This window comes from Monodelphis domestica, chromosome 8, assembly GCF_027887165.1.
Source record: "Monodelphis domestica isolate mMonDom1 chromosome 8, mMonDom1.pri, whole genome shotgun sequence".
Taxonomy (NCBI): domain Eukaryota; kingdom Metazoa; phylum Chordata; class Mammalia; order Didelphimorphia; family Didelphidae; genus Monodelphis; species Monodelphis domestica.
The window spans coordinates 186,875,812-186,894,521 of record NC_077234.1 but is presented as its reverse complement, the minus strand read 5'-3'; the positions used below and the strand labels follow the sequence as shown (position 1 = coordinate 186,894,521).

Here is an 18,710-nt window from a genome sequence, read left to right as displayed (position 1 = left end):
TACTTCTGTTCTCCATTTATTAAAAAAAATTCTAGCAGACAATTTATTTAATAGTCCCCTCTAATTTATTCTGACAACCTCCCATGATAAACTATTTAAAGCTTTTAATTAAGAATGAAATGAAATAGACAATCAAAAAAATCACTGCTGAGTTTTTTAAACCAAACATTCACAAATTAGTTTAAAAAAAACTAAACTAAACTAAAACATCTGCCAGGGATGTTTTCTCAGTGTTTTCTTACAGAAGGCTCTTTCCCATCTTCATGCAAATACTGGAACTGCATTTAGTCCAAGTCTTACCATCAAATTAGACAGATTCACATGATTCATAGGTGCTGGACTGAAGACTTTTAAGCCTGATACTGTTTTTGGTGTGGCATGTGCGGAGCAGTGTTGCCATGGCCAACAGTGACCTTCTTTTTCAGGTGGTAGGAGCGTTCCTTAGCAGAGATATTATATATTAGACTGGATGCCTTCTTTGGGAATGTCTGCTCTGGAGACAAAGGTCAAAGGAATGCAGCAGTCATGGCCAGCAGTCATGAATCTATTCTCAGAGAGAAGTGATACCCTCAGCAGTGAGAGGAACACTTTCAACTGAAGTCATCAGATTTTTGTAGGCACTGGCAGCTGGGACAGCACTACCATGGCTGACCCAAGCCAAGCAGTTCCCATTGGCAAAGAAACTGACCCCAATCACCCACTTCTGTTACCACCAAATTTTGACATCAGCTGACCAAATATTATCTTGGTAGCTATCCCATGGAGCAATACTGGCCAGCTTTTCATCAACTTCTTTAACGTAGGTAGACCTTCTCTTACACTTGAAGACATAAAATCTAGTGGCCAGTAAAACACTGGCGAAGTGATGGTCCAAATTAAGGAAAGTCAAATGAATTGGCCTTTCAATCGTGTTTGCTCACCTACCAGTCATTTGCACACTCAAAGTAGCACACACAGATCAATTGAGTTCCATTACCCACAGCAAATTTATCATAATGCTTAGTAAATACAGTGAAAAGGAGGGTGTAGGATGGGCCGTATCCTCTACAGCTTTGGTTTTCAAAGTCTTGTCAGACCTCTGAGGTCCTTTTAGGGGAAATCTGTGAGACCAAAATTATTTTCATAATAATACTAAGATGTTTCACTTTCTAATGTGGTTAGATATAACCTATACAAACAAAAGCTCTTTGAGGGAATTCTCAATAACTTTTTAGCACACACAATGGGGGCATAATGGGGTCCCATGGCCAAAAAGTCTGAGAACTGCTGCTGCTCTACAGGCCTTAGTCTATGGGATGTAAGACTGGACCTTAGAAATTGAAGAAGAGAGGGCCCAAGCAGAAAGTAAAGGGATTGGCAACAGTCTTTCTGAAATGAACTTCAGCTTCTAGACCAGAACTAGGACAAGGTCTTTGTTTACTATAAGAAAAGTCTGAAAATTAGTTCTCCTTGTCCCATCCTCTCTTTCTTTCTTTCTTTCTTTCTTTCTTTCTTTCTTTCTTTCTTTCTTTCTTTCTTTCTTTCTTTCTTTCTTTCTTTCTTTCTTTCTTTCTTTCTTTCTTTCTTTCTTTCTTTCTTTCTTTCTTTCTTTCTTTCTTTCTTTCTTTCTTTCTTTCTTTCTTTCTTTCTTTCTTTCTTTCTTTCTTTCTTTCTTTCTTTCTTTCTTTCTTTCTTTCTTTCTTTCTTTCTTTCTTTCTTTCTTTCTTTCTTTCTTTCTTTCTTTCTTTCTTTCTTTCTTTCTTTCTTTCTTTCTTTCTTTCTTTCTTTCTTTCTTTCTTTCTTTCTTTCTTCCTTTTTCTGTTGTTCTCTTGGTTTCTTTCTTTAAAAGAACCCCTTACCTTCTGTTTTAGAATAAATCCATTGTATTGGTTCCAAGGCAGAGGAGCAGTAAGGGCTAAGCAATTGGGTGTGATTTGCCCAGGGTCACACATCTAGGAAGGGTTTGAGGCCAGATTTAAACCTAGGACCTCCCATCTCTAGATCCCTTTACTTTCTTAACAGAGTTTTTGATTCTTCTCTATGAAATATATAATATGCTGTCAATAAGTAAATATCTACATGCTATGGAAAGTATAATTGTTTAGAATTTAAAATCTATAATTATCAAAAAGTCGGTAGAGTGAGGAGGAACTGTTTTCAAATGTGACCCATGACCCTTACTAGCTAATGTATGTCACTTAACATCTGTCAATCTCAGGCAATTTCTTGGGATTTCATTTATTAAGTCATAGATTGTTATCAAGGGAGTGTTTACACTGAAATTCCTAACTCTGATGTAACAGCAAATACTTCTGTGTTTGTTTCCATCTTATCTGATTCATGACCTCATTTTAGAATTTTCTTGCCCAAGATATTGATAGTTTGCTATTTCCTTCTCCAGCTCATTTTACAGATGAGCAACTAATGAAAACAGAATTCAGTGATTTGCCCAGGGTCACACAGCTAGTATGTGTTTGAGGCTGGGTTTCAACTTGTGAAGATGAAGATTCCAAGACCAGTGCTCTACCCACTGCGCTCCCTATCTGCCTAGTTACTTCTGTGCAACTATATGAAATTTCCATTAAAAGTCATATTAAAATATGTGTTTTGTATTTCCCCCTGTCTGTTGTACCCTAAGAGCTCTCCTACCTCACTGATCTTGGTTTCTAGATATCCCCTAGACTAACTGGATAATAACAGAAGGCACAATGAACATAAACATTATTGTTAATCAAAAGAATCACAAAAAAGGATATCACTGATGTTGATCAAAACTCTGCTCTTGGGAGAAGACTTTGATGGAGGCCAGTAGTCTTTAAACTTTTTGGATCATGTACCCCCAACATATATATATATAAAAATATATATATATATTTACTTATGAATTATATAGAAACAGCCATAGACTAGTGGTTAGAGAGTTGGTCTCAGAGGCACGAAGACTTGGTTCAAGTCCTGGCTCTGATTAACATTGACTGTCATTTAGGGCAATAAACATTTATTAAGGCTCTCCTAAGTGCTAGGCACTGTGCTAAGTGTTGGTGATTCAAAGAAAGGCAAAATATAGTCTCTTCTCTTAAGGAGCTCAAAGTTTACTTGGTGACTCTGGGCAAGTCAATTGGCCTCTCAGTGACTTTGGGCTACTCTCCAAGACTATAACTTGTAGAGAATGTGCTAACATACATTAATGGGAGTTTCCATATCCATGAATGCCCACTCTATGTCATTGAAATCACAAGTCCAGTCCCTTCTATAAAGTATAAATACATATTACTGTACTAATACTTATGTCCTTATAAAACATGCAGAAATAGAAGATTTTAAGAGGATACAATGAAGATGAAATTGTATTTTGATCCTAGAGTCAACAGCAAGTCACCAAAGTTTATTGAATAAGTGAATGACATGGTAAGGAAGATGTTCTAGGAAAATCACTTTGGCATATCGGTGGATGATGAATTGGCTAGCAGGGAGTCTTGAAGCAAAAGTTCAGACGAGATAATAAAGGCCTGAACTAGGATGATGGTTGTATAAGAGAAATGAAAGATGAAAGAGAGATATGGTAGAAAAGACAAAAGTTGACAACTTTTGCTTGCTGAGATTATTATAATCCTGAGTGACTGGAAGCAGAGCTGTGCCCTTAACAGAAATAAGGAAGTTTGAAAGGATGGGGGTGATTTAGAGAGAACAATAATGTAATAAGATCTATGGTGCATGTTGCAATTATCCATGCTGTGAAATTTGCACTCTAAGTGTCACTGCCATAGAGTCAAAGCCCATCCTTTGGAGAAAACTGATTCATGATATGATTTTGTGGAGAGAATGAGTTATACTGGGACATAATGTCCAAATACCAACTTCACAGCTGAGTGGGTTGGGGAAGAGAAAAAAGATGGAGAGACAGAGAAAGCGACAGAGAGAGAGAGAGAGAGAGAGAGAGAGAGAGAGAGAGAGAGAGAGAGAGAGAGAGAGAGGGAGAGAGGGAGACAGAGACAGACAGACAGACAGACAGACAGACAGACAGACAGACAGACAGATAGATTTGTTGGGGGCTCGAGGTGAACCAAAGAAATGTAAGTAGTAGTGAAACCCCCAAAACCATGGAAAAAAATTCACAGAATTTGGGTGTTGTGGATTACTCTGGGCAAAAAGACTGAATTAAACTATGGTGTATAGGGGAGCAGACATTTAATAAGTAAAGAATCAAATACTTCCCTTGGACGCGGACTGTGTAGGTGCCTATGATTTACCTTTTTCTCTTTCCAGTAACTTTAAAGAAACTCTTTCCTAGAAGAGGGACCTGCGGGCTGAGTAGTGAGTTCATAATGTCTTCTCACATTATGAAGGACTGTGGTGTCAGTTTTTATTGAAGAAAGAGTAACATGAAGCATACTAATAAGACAAAAGGAAAAACAATTTAACAGTAAAATAATATATTTTATTCCTTTCCCCCTACTTTCCCCCCCATTTTTTATTGTCATGCTAAACACATTTCCATGCTGGTAATTGTTGTAAGATCAGAGTCTTAATCATCAATGTGAAAATCATCATCCAACATTGCTGTTATTGTATACCATGTTCTTCTGGTTCTGCATATTTCACTTTGCATCAGTCCCTGCAGATCTTTCCAGCAAAGTGAAATATGAGGAATTGAGATTAGTTAGAAGAACTTCCCAACAAAGAGAACTGTCAAACAATCAAGTAGATTTGATTGGGTTTCTTCTAAGATGCTTTACATGTGGTCTTTCAGGAGAAGAGAGGGACAGGATAATTCTCAAGGCCCTTCCTAGGATTCCATAGAATTATGATGGGCATGGGATGATGAATTTTTTGGCTACAGAAATTGATGAAACCATTTACTAAGTAAATGACAGGCTGTGATCTATCTCAAGAGAATGCTGAAGTACTGCTCCCTCCTCCCCACCCCCAAAGGCTGTGGAATTGAATAAAAATTTATTTAATTAAACATAAATGTAATTATTTCATTTTGTTAATTTAATTAAGTTGCTTGATTTGGCTAATTTAATTAAATTGGTTAGGTTAGTTGATTGATTTAAAATGAAATGAATTTAAATAAAAAATTAAATGGATTAGAATTAAAATTCAAGTTTTCTTTGGAAATTTTCAACATACTTTGAGATTCTTGGGGATATACAAGATCATCACTACATCCATACTGAGAACCATTCTTCAAAATAGTGACTATCATTTGTAAATCGATGGAGTTGCAGTAGATGAACTCTGAGGTCTTTTCTATCTCTGAAGGTTTTTTGGTCCAAGACCTTATTCTTGATCTATTTCCACTGTCTAGAATTTTAATTGCCTGACATTTTCTCCTTCTTAAAGGTGAGGTATAAGTCTGAACCTATGGCTGGGATGCCATTAGTAGGGTATAGTATAATGCTTCATTGTCCAGAATTACAAAGAAAATGAAGGAAGGCTAATAACTCAGCTCAAGTCAGACAGTAAGGAAATTCCACAGCATCCCAGAGGCTTAAGGATACGCAGAAGAAACTGTATAGCCCAAGGAATTCCTTAACAGGGATTTCCTTTATAATAGCCTTGATTAATAGCAATGTTAATCATGCCTCTTTGAGGTACAGTGAAAAGAGCACTGACCGGAGTCAGAGACCCTGGGTTCAAATCTGCCTCAGATGCTTTTCTACCTCAGTGGCCTTGAGTAATTATTCACTTTACTTCTCTTGGCCTCAGTTTTCCTATTTGTAAAAGAGCAGGAAACACCATTAAAAATTATGAAAGGCATACTTTCTCAGACATTTGAGGGATATATGTGAATTGATATGTATTGAACAAGTATTTATTTATATATATATAATTTATATAATAATATAATAATTAATATAATATAATATATATGTTATATAAAATATAATAAAATAACAAATAATTAGTATTTATACAATACTAATACATTATCTAGAAAAACAACTTTAAGGCTCTTGAAAACTACATTCAATAAAATGACAAACTGTAACTACAGAGAACTGATGACCAGCCATGTTACCATGAGAAAGAAATGATGGTTTTTCTTTTTCACTGAAAGTAGGAAGAAGCAGACGAGCGATAGGATTGTCCAAAAAAGAAAAAAAAGCATAGAAGAAGAAATAAAAGATGGCTCTCAAAGTAGTTTTTTTTTTAATGCACATAAGAGAAGTCAGAAGGAATCACCAACAAGCAGGACAGCTTCAAAAGTTACATGTTAAATTTCTTATGTAATTAAAAGGAAAAGGAGATTATCCATATCATAGGCTCAAAGTTTTATATATAATCTTTTTTCCCCTTTACATATGGAAATGTTTATTTTATTTTGTTCTTGTCAAGTTCAGAATAAAAATAATCACATGGAGGCTGCACTAAAAGGCCTTTAGATTATCTCCAGTCTATCCTTGTATATACACTCATTGTGCATAGTTGTTTGTACATTGTTTCCCTCATTAGATTGTGAACTTCTTGAGAATAGGAATTGGTTTTTGTCTTGGTATCTACAGTACTTATACCCCACCTGACATACAATAAGCTCCTTAATATAATAATAAAAATAAAATTTAAAATATGAATTATATTTTTATATTTATCCCTAATATAATTTTATTTATTGTATTGCATTTATATAATTTATTATGTTTCTATATAATGTATAATTATGAAAATGGAAATAAATTTAAAAATAAAATAAAGTAATAATAAAAAAATGTTAATGCTTATTAACTGGCTGACTTAACTCTACCAGTTCTTTCAGTATCCTGGCCTGGTGATCTTAATTCTGTGGTGTAAGGCAGGTGTTGTCTTCTCTCAGTCCACTTTTCTTGGGCTTCAAAGCTCTGGCAATCATTTTTGCCCTCTTTTTGCTAGTCTGGAGATTCTCTTTCTTGGGAGAGAAAATATATGTGAAACAAGAGGTGATTGGTGCTTACTCCTGCCTATTATCTAATACCACCATCACATGGACTCCAAGATATTGTCATTTTTCTGCTTTGATTTTTCTGTTGTGCCCGAAACAGTTTTAAAGCCTCCTTTTATTGCCTTCAGCCTTTGCTACCTTTAGGACCATAGAGTCATAGTTTGCATCTGTTCCCTCCACCAAAACATTGTTTAAGGGCATTGGCAGGTGGCTCAGTGGATAAAGAGCCAGGCCTGGAGACAGGAGGTCTTGGGTTCAAATTTGACCTCAGACCCTTCCTGCCTGTGGGGCCTTGGGACACTTAACCCTCATTGCTTGGCCCAAGGAGCTCTGCCTTGGAACCAATACGTGGTATTGATTCTAAGACAGAAGGTAAGGGTTTAAAAAAGCACATGCACACACACACACACACACACACACACACACACACACACACACAATTGTCTAAAACTTGCAAAAATGCTGGAAGAGCAGTCCCCTGAGTTAGGAGCTCATTCTGAAAAACAGGTCCAAGGAGGGCCTTCGATGACCCATCCCCCAAAGAGTTGAGAACTGGCAGCCGGAGCTATGGGTATTTGGTCATTAAAAGCTGATGCTCTACTTGCATTCCTTCCCCTGCTCTGCTTTTTGTCCAGTTCATTCTGTGCCACGGGGCCTGTCAAGAGTGTTCAGAGAAATATTCTCCGGATCCGTGATTCCAGAGGTGTGAGAACCAGAAACGGCTGCCAGTGCTTCGAGCCAAAAAGAACCAGAAGAGGACTTGATGTCCTCTGGGCTGTGATTCCACTCCAGCCTAACAGGTGCAGTAGCACACATGCCAAAGGAATGAGGCCCCTGGGCTGTCTTCATGGGGGAAGGCTCCCAGAGGGAACGAGAGGCCCCCGGGTTCCTCACAAAGTAGCATCCTTATTCCCTTTGCAAGAGCCTCCTGAACTCGTAAAATCTGTCTGTAACATGAGTTTCTCTAAGAAGCTGAATTTTGTTGGGCTCTTTTTGAAGAAATGCATGAATCTTTACATTAATATCAGCACTTCAATGAAATGAACAGGTCTTATTTAAAAGCATTCTCAGTTAAGCGGCAAGCATGATAGAGGACTGAGCTTGAAGTCAGGATGGGCTCTCAATGATGACAAGGGAAGGAGAAAAGTAAGGAACCAACGAAGATGAGGACTGAACTTCTGAAGCGATGCTTTGTACCAGCTTCCTTATTTCATGAAGTCCTTCCAGTATTTTGTAATAATAAGAACAGCTGACATTTATAAAGCACTTGAAGACTTGCAAAGCATTTGCATGTTTCTTCATTTGATTCTCTCAACTAAGTAAGGTAGATGCCATTATTACTTGCATTCACAGATGAGAAAACTGATGACTGAATTTATTGAAGTTTAGATGACTTGCCCAAAGTCATATAGCTATATGACTAAATGCCTGAAGCTGTGTGATCCTGGGCAAGTCACTTAACCTGCTTGTCTCTGTTTCCTCTTCTGTGAAATGGGCATGCTACTACAAGGACAGCTATTATCATGGTAATTTTTCATGCCCTTCCTGGGTAGCTTTCAAAGCCATATTATATAATATACTTAAAACCCTCCAGGAAAGCAGAGTAAAAACTTTAACCCTGAGGCTGTCTGTTTTTAAAATGAAGGGCTTGGTTCCCTCCATTTGGATGGGATCCCCACAGCTGATTTAGGACCCTCCTCAGCTCTTTCTGTCAGGCTGCATTTTGTGGTATCACTGCCACTAATGGGGCATTAGGGAGCATTTCTCAGAGCCTAGAGTGGTGCTCCAAACACACCCAGAGCCAATCTCACAAATAACACTGTCAGTCACTGCTCTCCCAGCTCATGTAGGAAAAAAAAAAAACTTCAACCATATTAAGATATCATATCACATTTTAATATATTCTCTAATCACAGGCTATACTCCTAATTTTGTCAAGTGAATCTCCCTTTATGTTTGTGCCTCAGCTGGTCTCTTCGTAAAACGGATCCTTCTGCCTCCCTCATCCTCCTCCGAGATTTATAGCATCACACATTTATAGCTGTAAGGGATTTTAGAGGCTATCTGCTATTCAGTCATTTCAGCCTTGCCTGACTCTTCATGACTATTTGGGGGTTTCTTGGCAGAAATACTGGGAGTGGTTTGCCATTTCCTTCTCCAGATCATTTTACAGATGAAGAAACAGTCAAATGGGGTGAAGTGACTTGCCCAGGGATACATAGCTAGTAAGTATCTGAGCCCAGCTTGAATTTAGGAAGAGTCATCAGCAGTATTTCTAGCCCCTCATTTTGCAGATGAGGAAACTGAGGAACCAAGAGACAGAGTGACTTGCCTTGTATATGAGGTGAGATTTGAACTTGGGTCTTCCTGACTCCAAGACCAGTGCTTTATCCATTGCTTTATGCTGTCTCTCTCTGAGCAGTCTGCCTATCAAATCTCTGAGCTCGGGCTCCTTCTATATATTCCAGAAACCTTGGTTTTCCAATCATAGTAAGTCATGTTTGGCTTCACTTCCTTGAGAGGGGAATCTTCATTCCGACCTCTTGAGGCTCCGGAATCTATATGACAAGCCCAAAGCAACATGAAGCCATACTTGGTCAGAGGCAGCCTCAAGTAAGGGAAGGGAGGGATCACTCCAGTGACCAAGAAAGACATTATGTCCCAGAAACTTTGAGCTGCACTCAGAGTAAAAGTGCTCAACTGATGAGACGGTATTGTTGGTGGTGGTCCTTCATTTTTGAAGAGCGTCAGTGACATCATGGGATGAAGTCTTGACTTAAGTCATGGATTTAAGTGAGGCAAGTTTGCACAAAGCTATCAACCTCACGCTGTCTTCCAGAGTCATCAAAGTCTAATGGCAAGAGAAAAAGTCATGGCCTTGGTAACAGCCCAGGATGCAGTGGATGACCCTGGTGCCCTCGATGTCTGACCAGGCGCCACTGTTCCTGCTTCAGCTGCCTTCATGGACATTGGGATGAGTTATTCTACCATGAGAAGTCTTCATATAATTTCAGAAAACATATGTTGAAAATTGTTATTCCGTGTAATTGGGAAAATAAAATATCTTCAAATGAAAGTCTCCATCATATGCTTGGGATAGACAACCCCCTAACTCACTGGTGTGTTTGAGACCTACCTGTTACCCTCAGCCCACCTGCCAGGATGGTTTTACCAATCCTGGGTGGGACTACTGCACATGCTACGGTTTCTTGGAGCCATAGGTGAGAGGTAGGTGGGAGGTGGACACCAAAGGTCGATTAGCAGTCCTGAGCAGGGTCTGGCAAGCTCTTACACCAGAGGTGCTAGACCTCCCTGAACACCTCATATATCCCACTCACCACTCTGTTTATCCATAGTACAACTTCTGGTCCAACAAGCTATTGTTCTCAATGCTGCTTCTTCTCAAGCTTCTAAGAATTTGAGGGTAGACGGAAGAATGGCAAGCAAGGATGCAAATGGAGCTGAAGGTGGAATGGAGACACCCAGTCTTTCCTAAACTTTCTAGATGTTCAGCCAAGAGTTTTGTCCAATTGGGAGACATGCACCTTGCTCAACTGTATTATTTCCAGCTAAGAATCACTCTGGGGAATTACATGGGAGCTCCAGAATCTTTTCTCTAGTGCTTGACATTCTTCCAAAATTCTCACACCCCAAATTAGCCTGGACAGATTGCAATTATCCAAATGCTTGGGATAGGGCACAGGGTGTTATTTACTAGACATCCTAAAATATCAGGCTGCCACTCCTTTGGGGGGAGAGGGTATAACTGGAGCCAAATTCTGTGCACAAAATCTTCCATGGCTCTTTCTCTTCATTTTGCCTCCCAGAAAGCTTAATAGGGGCAGCTAGGTGGCACAGTGGATAGAGTGCTGGACCCGGAGTCAGAAAGATTAATTTTTCTGAGTTCCAACCTGGCCTCAGATCCTTCCTAGCTGTGTGATTGTGGAGACAGTTAACCCTATTTACCTTAGCTTCCTCATGTAGAAAATGAGCTGGGGAAGGAAAAGGGAAAACTACTCTATTCTCTTTACCAAGAAAACTCCAGATGGGATCACAAAAGTTGGGCTTGATAGAAAAATGAGTGACATAGCTCAATGGATTTTTTAATTAGATAATTCATTTAAAACTTAGGCAGTATAGCATAATAAACAGAAAGCTGGCCTCAGAGCCAGGAAGACCTGGGTAATAGTTCCTTCTCTAACACACAATGGTTGTGTGGCCCTGGACAAGTCACTTAGGCCTCCGTGTTCTAGGGGACTCCCTATGAATAAAGTGAAGGTGTAACCTTGTATTGCAGAAGAGAGTTCCTCACTAAAAGCTCCCAATGAAATCACAGATCCAGTCTCTACCCTTTTCCTTATTGAAAAGTGAATACTGAAAACAATCACAACCAATTCAATCTGTTAAGTAATTATCTATGTTTTACTAGATTGTTTCCAATGCATTCAATATTGACATGCTTTTTTCAGTCATTCTCTCTGGTTCTTTATCAGCCTCAAGAAACATGGGCCATCCCAAGAAAGAGAAGGCAGGTCATGTCAGTCAACAATGCTATTCTCAGAAACTCACTCACTTTGAATCACACTCAGCTGGTACTGAATGTCTTTTCAAAAGTTTGGTCATTGGGTGCAGCTGGGTGACTCAGTGGATTGAGAGAAAGGCCTGTAGATGAGAGGTCCTGGGTTCAAATTTGACCTCAGACACTTCCTAGCTGTGTGACCCTGGACAAGTCACTTGACCCCCATTGCCTAGCCCTTTACCTCTCTTTTGCCTCAGAACCAATACACAGAACTGATTTCAAGATGGAAGGTAAGGGTTATTAAAAAAAAAAAAGGTTTAGTCACAATCTTTGATGGTCCATTCATTCTCATTTGCTTTGCAAGCCTTAAATTGCTATGTAAGTATTACTTATTATTTTATTTATTATGATGATTATAAAAATTCTGGAATAACTATGAAATAATGCAAAGTAAAAAAGAGAAATCTGGAAGAGTGAAATACTTACTATGACCATATAAGAAGAAAAGAAATTGAGAATGAATCAATCAATCAACAAAGATTATGACAATTTTTGAGGGGATGTTTTGATCCAACTTTATTATTTCATAAAGTTCTTCCAATATTTTTGCAATAATAATAGCTAACATTTATATAATAGGGGATACATTGTGGGAAGATGGTGGAAGAGGGTGTGAAGCTTTCTTAACCTCCTAATAATCATAGTAATAATAATAATAAAACCTCCTAATAGCAAACAATCCAAAAATAATTCCACAGAATAAAAGCTAAAAGTGGCAAAAACAGAGAGGAGTCAGGAGTGATGTTGAACATCCAGAGATAACCAGGGAGGAAGGTTTTTCTCTCACCTGGCCTCAGTCCTATAACCTTTAGGTTCTGGGGCATGAAGAGAGCAAACCAAATGAATCTACAAGGTAGCCAGTGGGGAGCAGGACTGGCAACCTCACCTTGTTTGCTGGAGTCTGAATCCCAGGGGATATCACTGGAATCTGCAAGCAGAGGGCTGTGGAAGCAGCTGTGTCTGCTGTAGCTTTGGCTTTGGCCCACATCTGGAGATTGAAGGAGTGGACACCACAGAGTCAATGGGAGCCAGGCCGTAAGGTCAGGAACTCAAACCTCACTACTAGCAAACAAGAGACTTTGGAGGCCCGAGGAATGCAGACTAGATACTTGCCCTGTCCTGAAGCAGGCTTTAAACATTCAGGTCTTTCTGACTCCAAGTCTCTTGTATTTATTGTGCTACCTAGCTGCCTTTCTATTCATCACTCTTTCCAGTCTTAATTGAATTGAATCAATGTGCAGCACACTGAAATATTGGGGGGGGGGGGGGATAAGATGGATAGAAGGTTTGTAGACTTGTTGTTTTCACAGTTTGGGAGACCAGGCTGACAGGCCTGAGAAGAAGCTATCTGACTAGTTTATAGCTTGTTAAAACATTACATTGGGTTTATTATTATCAAAGTAAATGAGCAAGGGAGGAGAACTAGGAAAAGGAGTCCCTAAGCTATAAATCTGGATACTCCTCCCTCCTTTCTACGGGCTTCTCACAAAGCCATCTTCAAGTTCTTCTGGCTGCCTTTCTCTACACTATCTATCTCTAAACCCCAACACTAGCTATATAGCCTCATCTTAGTGGTCCTCCAAATTACTGGTAGGTGAGTTAAAAGTTCCTCAGATATTGAATAGCTTGATCTCTTGGTGAGATCACCCTTCTACACCAAAGGCCAAGATGGCTGGATTTTTCTCACTGACAGGTTTCTCTGGATCCTGACAGCTCTCTCTCTCTCTCTCAGTCAGCAAACTCTCAGGATACAGGATCCTACAGGAACACAGGTAGATGGAAATTGGAGACAGGGATGGACCAGATCTCAGGATCTCCAGATAGCTGGAAGGCAGAAGCCTCCAGCTCTCAGGGAATAGGTAAGTCACCTTCTCCCAGGCTTAGACAGAACCGCCAATAGAAAGTCACCTCTCTGCTCCCCCTGAAGAATGGGAACAAAGGACCCCAAGAGTCTCAAGGTGTCGGGTTTTAAGAAGTCCCCAGATTCTAGAATAGCTCTTTCAGTTCTATGCATGTGGCCAGACCCTCTTTTGTAAACCCTGGTCTTTAGCCACTTTTGCAAAAGTCCTGCTTTCTTTCATTCTCTCTTACAACCCTCTTTAACCATCTCCTAGTTAGGTTGTTTCATTTCTATATTTACAATTACATAAAATGCCATTAATGAAAAGCCTTTCAGAGATAGCCATGAATATAATGTATGGATAAAAATTCTCATCCAGTTTAACCAATCATTAAAAAACTTTGGCCTGACACTTTAATTTAATCAAGCATCTATTATTAAAAAAAAAAGTATTGGTTAATGGAGCCCTACCTGGCAAGAAACAAAAAAACTATTATGTTTGTTCATTTATTTCTCACCTGTTTCCATTAACACATTTAGAATGAGTGGCAATCTCTTCCACAGGAAATCTTGGCACATTGTAGGCATAGAATCCCATTAAGTTGAACGCTATGTTTCCAGTGATGGAACTGCTCACTTGTTATCAGCAATTCATTCATGCAGACTATGACATGGAATTTGAAGGGCAGCCTATTGGTATACATGTCTGAGATAAGACCCTGAAGATAGACAAGGATGGGACCTGAAATTGAATATGAGGAAGAGCGTAGGCTGGAACCCATTGTGGGAATTATATAGGATTTGCATTGCTTTTCACATTAGCATACAGAACTATCTTTTTAAATATGACTGTTTGAATGATGCCATGTGGTTATACAATCAGAGAATGGCACAATCTCCAAAGAATATAAATTGTAGATCACCCAGAAGAGTGACAGAGACATAGGGACAAGGTACGTAGGCTACAACATATTAACAGAAATGATGCATGCATGCTAAATGACATTAAACATGTTAGCTGGAAAACGAATGATTAGAAAGGAGATCAGCTCTCTGGGTATCAAAGACAAAGGATAACAGATAGATAGTCTAAGTGTCTTTACATACTGACATGCAATCCAAAGTTCAAAACTTAAAGCTTTTAAATAACATGGGTCATGTTTGGTTTTTAAAGTGTTCTCAATAAAAAGTCAATGATGGTTATTTTGTTCCCACCCACTGTCTCCCTAAGGGACATTAGTTGTAAGCCCAATTCATTGATCTTTTAGATCTCTATTTTATTAATGTAAGTGTTCAGAGATATAATTTCCCTTTAGCTGAAGCCCATATATTTTGTTATGATGTCTCATTCTTGACATTTTCTTAAATGAAATTTATTGATTGCTTCTATGACCAACTCATTCTTTAAGGTAAGATTGATTTCCAATTAATTTTAATGTGTCTTTCCACAGTCATTTGTCAAATGTTATTTTTATTTTATTGTGATTTGAGAAGGATGCATTTAACATTTCTTTTCTGCATTTGGTTGTGAGGGTTTTTTTGCCCTAATGCATAGTCAATTTTTCTGCAGGTGCCATGTAACACTGAGAAAAAGGTAAATAACTTTCTATTTTCATTCAATTTTCTCCTGAGATCTATTATGTCTAATTTCCCAAAATTCTAATTTATCTCCTTAACTTCTTTCTTGTTTATTTTTTTGTTAGATTTATCTAGTTCTGAGAGGGGAAGTTGAGGTCCTCTACTAGTATAGTTTTACTGTCTATTTCCTCCTGTAACTCATTTAACATCTTAAAACATTTGGGTATTCTATCATTTGGTGTAGTAGTACTGATATTACTTCATTGTCTATCATACCTTTTATGATAAATACTCATTCCATACTATCTTTTCTTTCTCACAAGTGTTTTGCTCCTGACAACTGCCTCCCCTATTCATCCCATTTCTATCAGTTCCACTGTCTCCTTTATCCCTCTCCCCTCTACCCCTATAAAGTAAGATAAATTTCTATAACCAGTTGAGTGTGGATATTCTTCCCTCTTTGAGCAACTCCAATAAGAGTAAGGTTCAACCATTGCCTGCCAACCCCCCTTCCCCCTTCCCTAGCCATCCTCCCCATCCACTGTAATAGCTTTTCCACATCTCTTCATGTTAGCTAATTTACCCCCATTCTCTCTCTCCCTTCCCTCTTCTACCAGTGCAATCCTCTTTCTCACCTCTTAATTTTGTTGAGGGTTTTGGAAAATCATCCCATTATAGTCAAGTTACACTCATGTCCCCTGTCTATCTGATTGCCGTAGTAGTGATCAAGTTCTTAAGAGCTGCAAGTATCATCTATCCATATCGAAATGTAAATAACTTAACCTTATTGAATCCCTTGTTTTCCCTTTTCTGTTTACCTTTTTATACTTCTCTTGAGATTCATATTTGGACAGCAATTTTTCCATTTGGCTCTTGTGTTTTCATTAGGAATGCTTGGAAGTCCTCTATTTCATTTGAATTTAATTTTCTCCCTGGAGAATTATACTCAGTTTTTCTGAATATACAATTCTTGGTTGTAACCCTAGCTCCTTTGCTTTCCTGAATATCATATTTCAAGTCTTCTAATCCTTTAATGTAGAAGCTTCTAAATCTTATGTAATCCTGACTGTGACTCTATGAAATTTGAATTGATTTTTTTAGGATGCCTGCAGTACTTTCTCTCTGGCCTGGCAGTTCTGATATTTGACTAATAATATTCCTGGGGGTTTTCATTTTATTATATCTTTTAGGAGATGATCAGTGGATTTTTTCAATTTGTATTTTACCCTTTGTTCAAGAATATCTGGTCACTTCTTGTTGATCATTTCTGGTTATATGATGCTCAGGCTCTTTTTTCTTAAAGCATGACTTTTAGGTATTACATTAATTCTATTACTTATTTATTTTTAAACCTTTACCTTCTGTCTTAAGACAAATACTGGTTCTAAGGCAGAAGAGCAGTAAGGGCTAGTCAATGGGGGTTAAGTGACTTGCCCGAGGTCACACAGTTGGGAAGTATCTGAGGCCAGATTTGAAGGGAGGACCTCTCATCTCTAGGCCTACCTCTCAATTCACTAAGCCACCTAGCTGCCCTAGAACAACAATTTTTAAATTATCTCTTCTGGATGTGTTTTCTAGGCAATGTTATTTTTTCCAATAAGATATTTCAATTTCTTCTATTTTTTGTTCATTTGATTTTTGTCTTCTTTTTATTTATTTCAATATATTTTTATTTTATTTTATCTCTTACCAATTACATGTAGTAACAAATTTCCATCCAAGTTTTCCTAAGTTATATGATCTAATTTATCTCCCTCCCTCCCTTCACTTCCCCTTCCTAGTCCTGGCAGGAGATTTGAGCTCGTTTATACATATAATATCATGCAAAACATATTTTTATATTATTTATTTTTGTAAGTGAGTAATCTTGTAAAATCAAAACCTCAAAACACAAACACAAATAAACAATTGAAAAGTTGTATATTTTCATTTGCATTCTGACTTCACCAATTCTTTCTCTGGAGGTGGATAGAATTCTTTGCCACAAGTCCCTCACGATTGTCCTGGATCACTGTGTTCCTGATAATAACTAAGTCTATCACAGTTGATCATGTCACAATATTACTGTTACTGTGTGCAATGTTTTCCTGCTTCTGCTTATTTCTCTCTGCTTCACATAGGAAGACAAAGAGCCTACAAAGCTCTACATCTAAGACCACCATGGATGAGTCCTTTTGTGGAGTTCCTATTCTTCCCCTGTTCACTAGATGGACATGGAAGTAAGAATTCAGTTCCTTTTCATGGATAAAAACCATTCAAAAGGGCAGGCAGTCATGCCAGTAGCTTGGAGGCAACATCTTGCTCACCTTGTTGACTTCACTTTGAAATGGTTTTATTTAATGTGTAAACAGTAAGTTTTCTAAAAACATAGTAGTGCAAAATGTTTTCTCTCTTTTCCTTTAGTTTACATCATTCATCCCTTTTATTTCACCTTCCAACAGAATGAGTTACTCAGATGTGAGCTCATTGGACTATTAGCTACCCTTTCATCCATCTAATCTGTGTAATTGTCCCGTGTGTTTCCCCAGATCATCATGTTAGTAGACTTGGGCTAAGTAATAGATTCAAAATGTCACCTCACCCAGTCTTCTGAATGCTGAAAGGTTCAGTGAGTTTTTCTACTCAAACCAGAAGAAAATCTGAAAGGTTTCCTAGAAAAATAGATTCTCTTCTCCCACTGCCACCTTCTTGTATTCAATTCAAAAGAAGAAAAGATAAAAAATTTGAAAAATATTTAGATATAGTGGCAACTGAAGCAATTAGTAGGCTGCCTTCTCAATCTGTTCCCAGGCCTATGATCTCACTTCTATTAGTAGCCAACAAAATTTCCAATTTGGAACACAGGGGAAAGGATTGATGTGATACAGAGGATACTAGATTTAATGTTTATAGTCCTAGATCCGTGCCATCAAGTTGCCACTTTCTAACTGTGTGACCTTGAGCAAATAATTTAATTCTTGTCCCCTATTGCCTTAGATTTGGTTTCTTTAGGAACTTTTATACCTTTAAATCTATTATCTTATAAACGTAGGAGCAAATGACCTCCTGAGGGATTCCTTCACTTCCCTAGGACCAGTTTCACCACTTCCCAAACTTCTCTTCTTTACTTATTGTCCATAGAGGGAGAGTTGGAATATTTCTTGCTTCCTGTTATCTCTTTCTGCTCCCCTCAGCATTCCCACTCCTCTCTCCCACTCCCCACCTCAACGAATTACCTTTTCTCTTTAGTGAATTTGTATATACTGTTTTCCATACATGAAAGTAAGCTCCCTGAGGACAAGGACTGCTTCAATTTTTATCTTTTTATCCCCAGAAACTAGGACAGTGCTTGGCACATAGTGACCACTTAATAAACACTTGCATATTAATTATTTAGAAAAAGAGGGATTTGGTTTATGTGGTCTCTAAGGTCCCTTCCAGCTCTGACACTGTGAAAATGACACCTTTAAAAATAAAAGCTTTTATAAGTCATGACAAATGTTTAAAGACTCTCTTTAGGAAGGGAATCAAAAAGGGTAACTGGACTGCATAGAGCGAAAAGTCTAGTTTGAGAAGCTTAGAGGAAACTAAGACAGGTAGTAAAAAACGTAGAAAGATTTAATATTATTAGCAAACTGTGCAGATGGATCTAGCTTTTACATTATGGACGTGATTGTCAGGTTCAGCATTTCAAGGAGCACAGACAAAATCTCACACTGATGGGCACGAACAACAAAGATAGAGGCAGTGAGTACCTGGCACATGGCACGTGTGTCGTAAATATATAGCAACTGAACGACTCCCATACACAAGGAAGGCAAAAGGCAGCATAT

The 18,710-nt window shown here is 38.3% G+C and overlaps 1 pseudogene; it reads right to left on the bottom strand.

Annotated features, from left to right (window-relative positions):
• Window positions 1-350: 350 nt before the first annotated feature.
• On the bottom strand, window positions 351-12,468 carry LOC130455967 (actin-related protein 2/3 complex subunit 1A-like; annotated as a pseudogene).
• Between the last annotated feature and the right edge of the window lie 6,242 nt (window positions 12,469-18,710).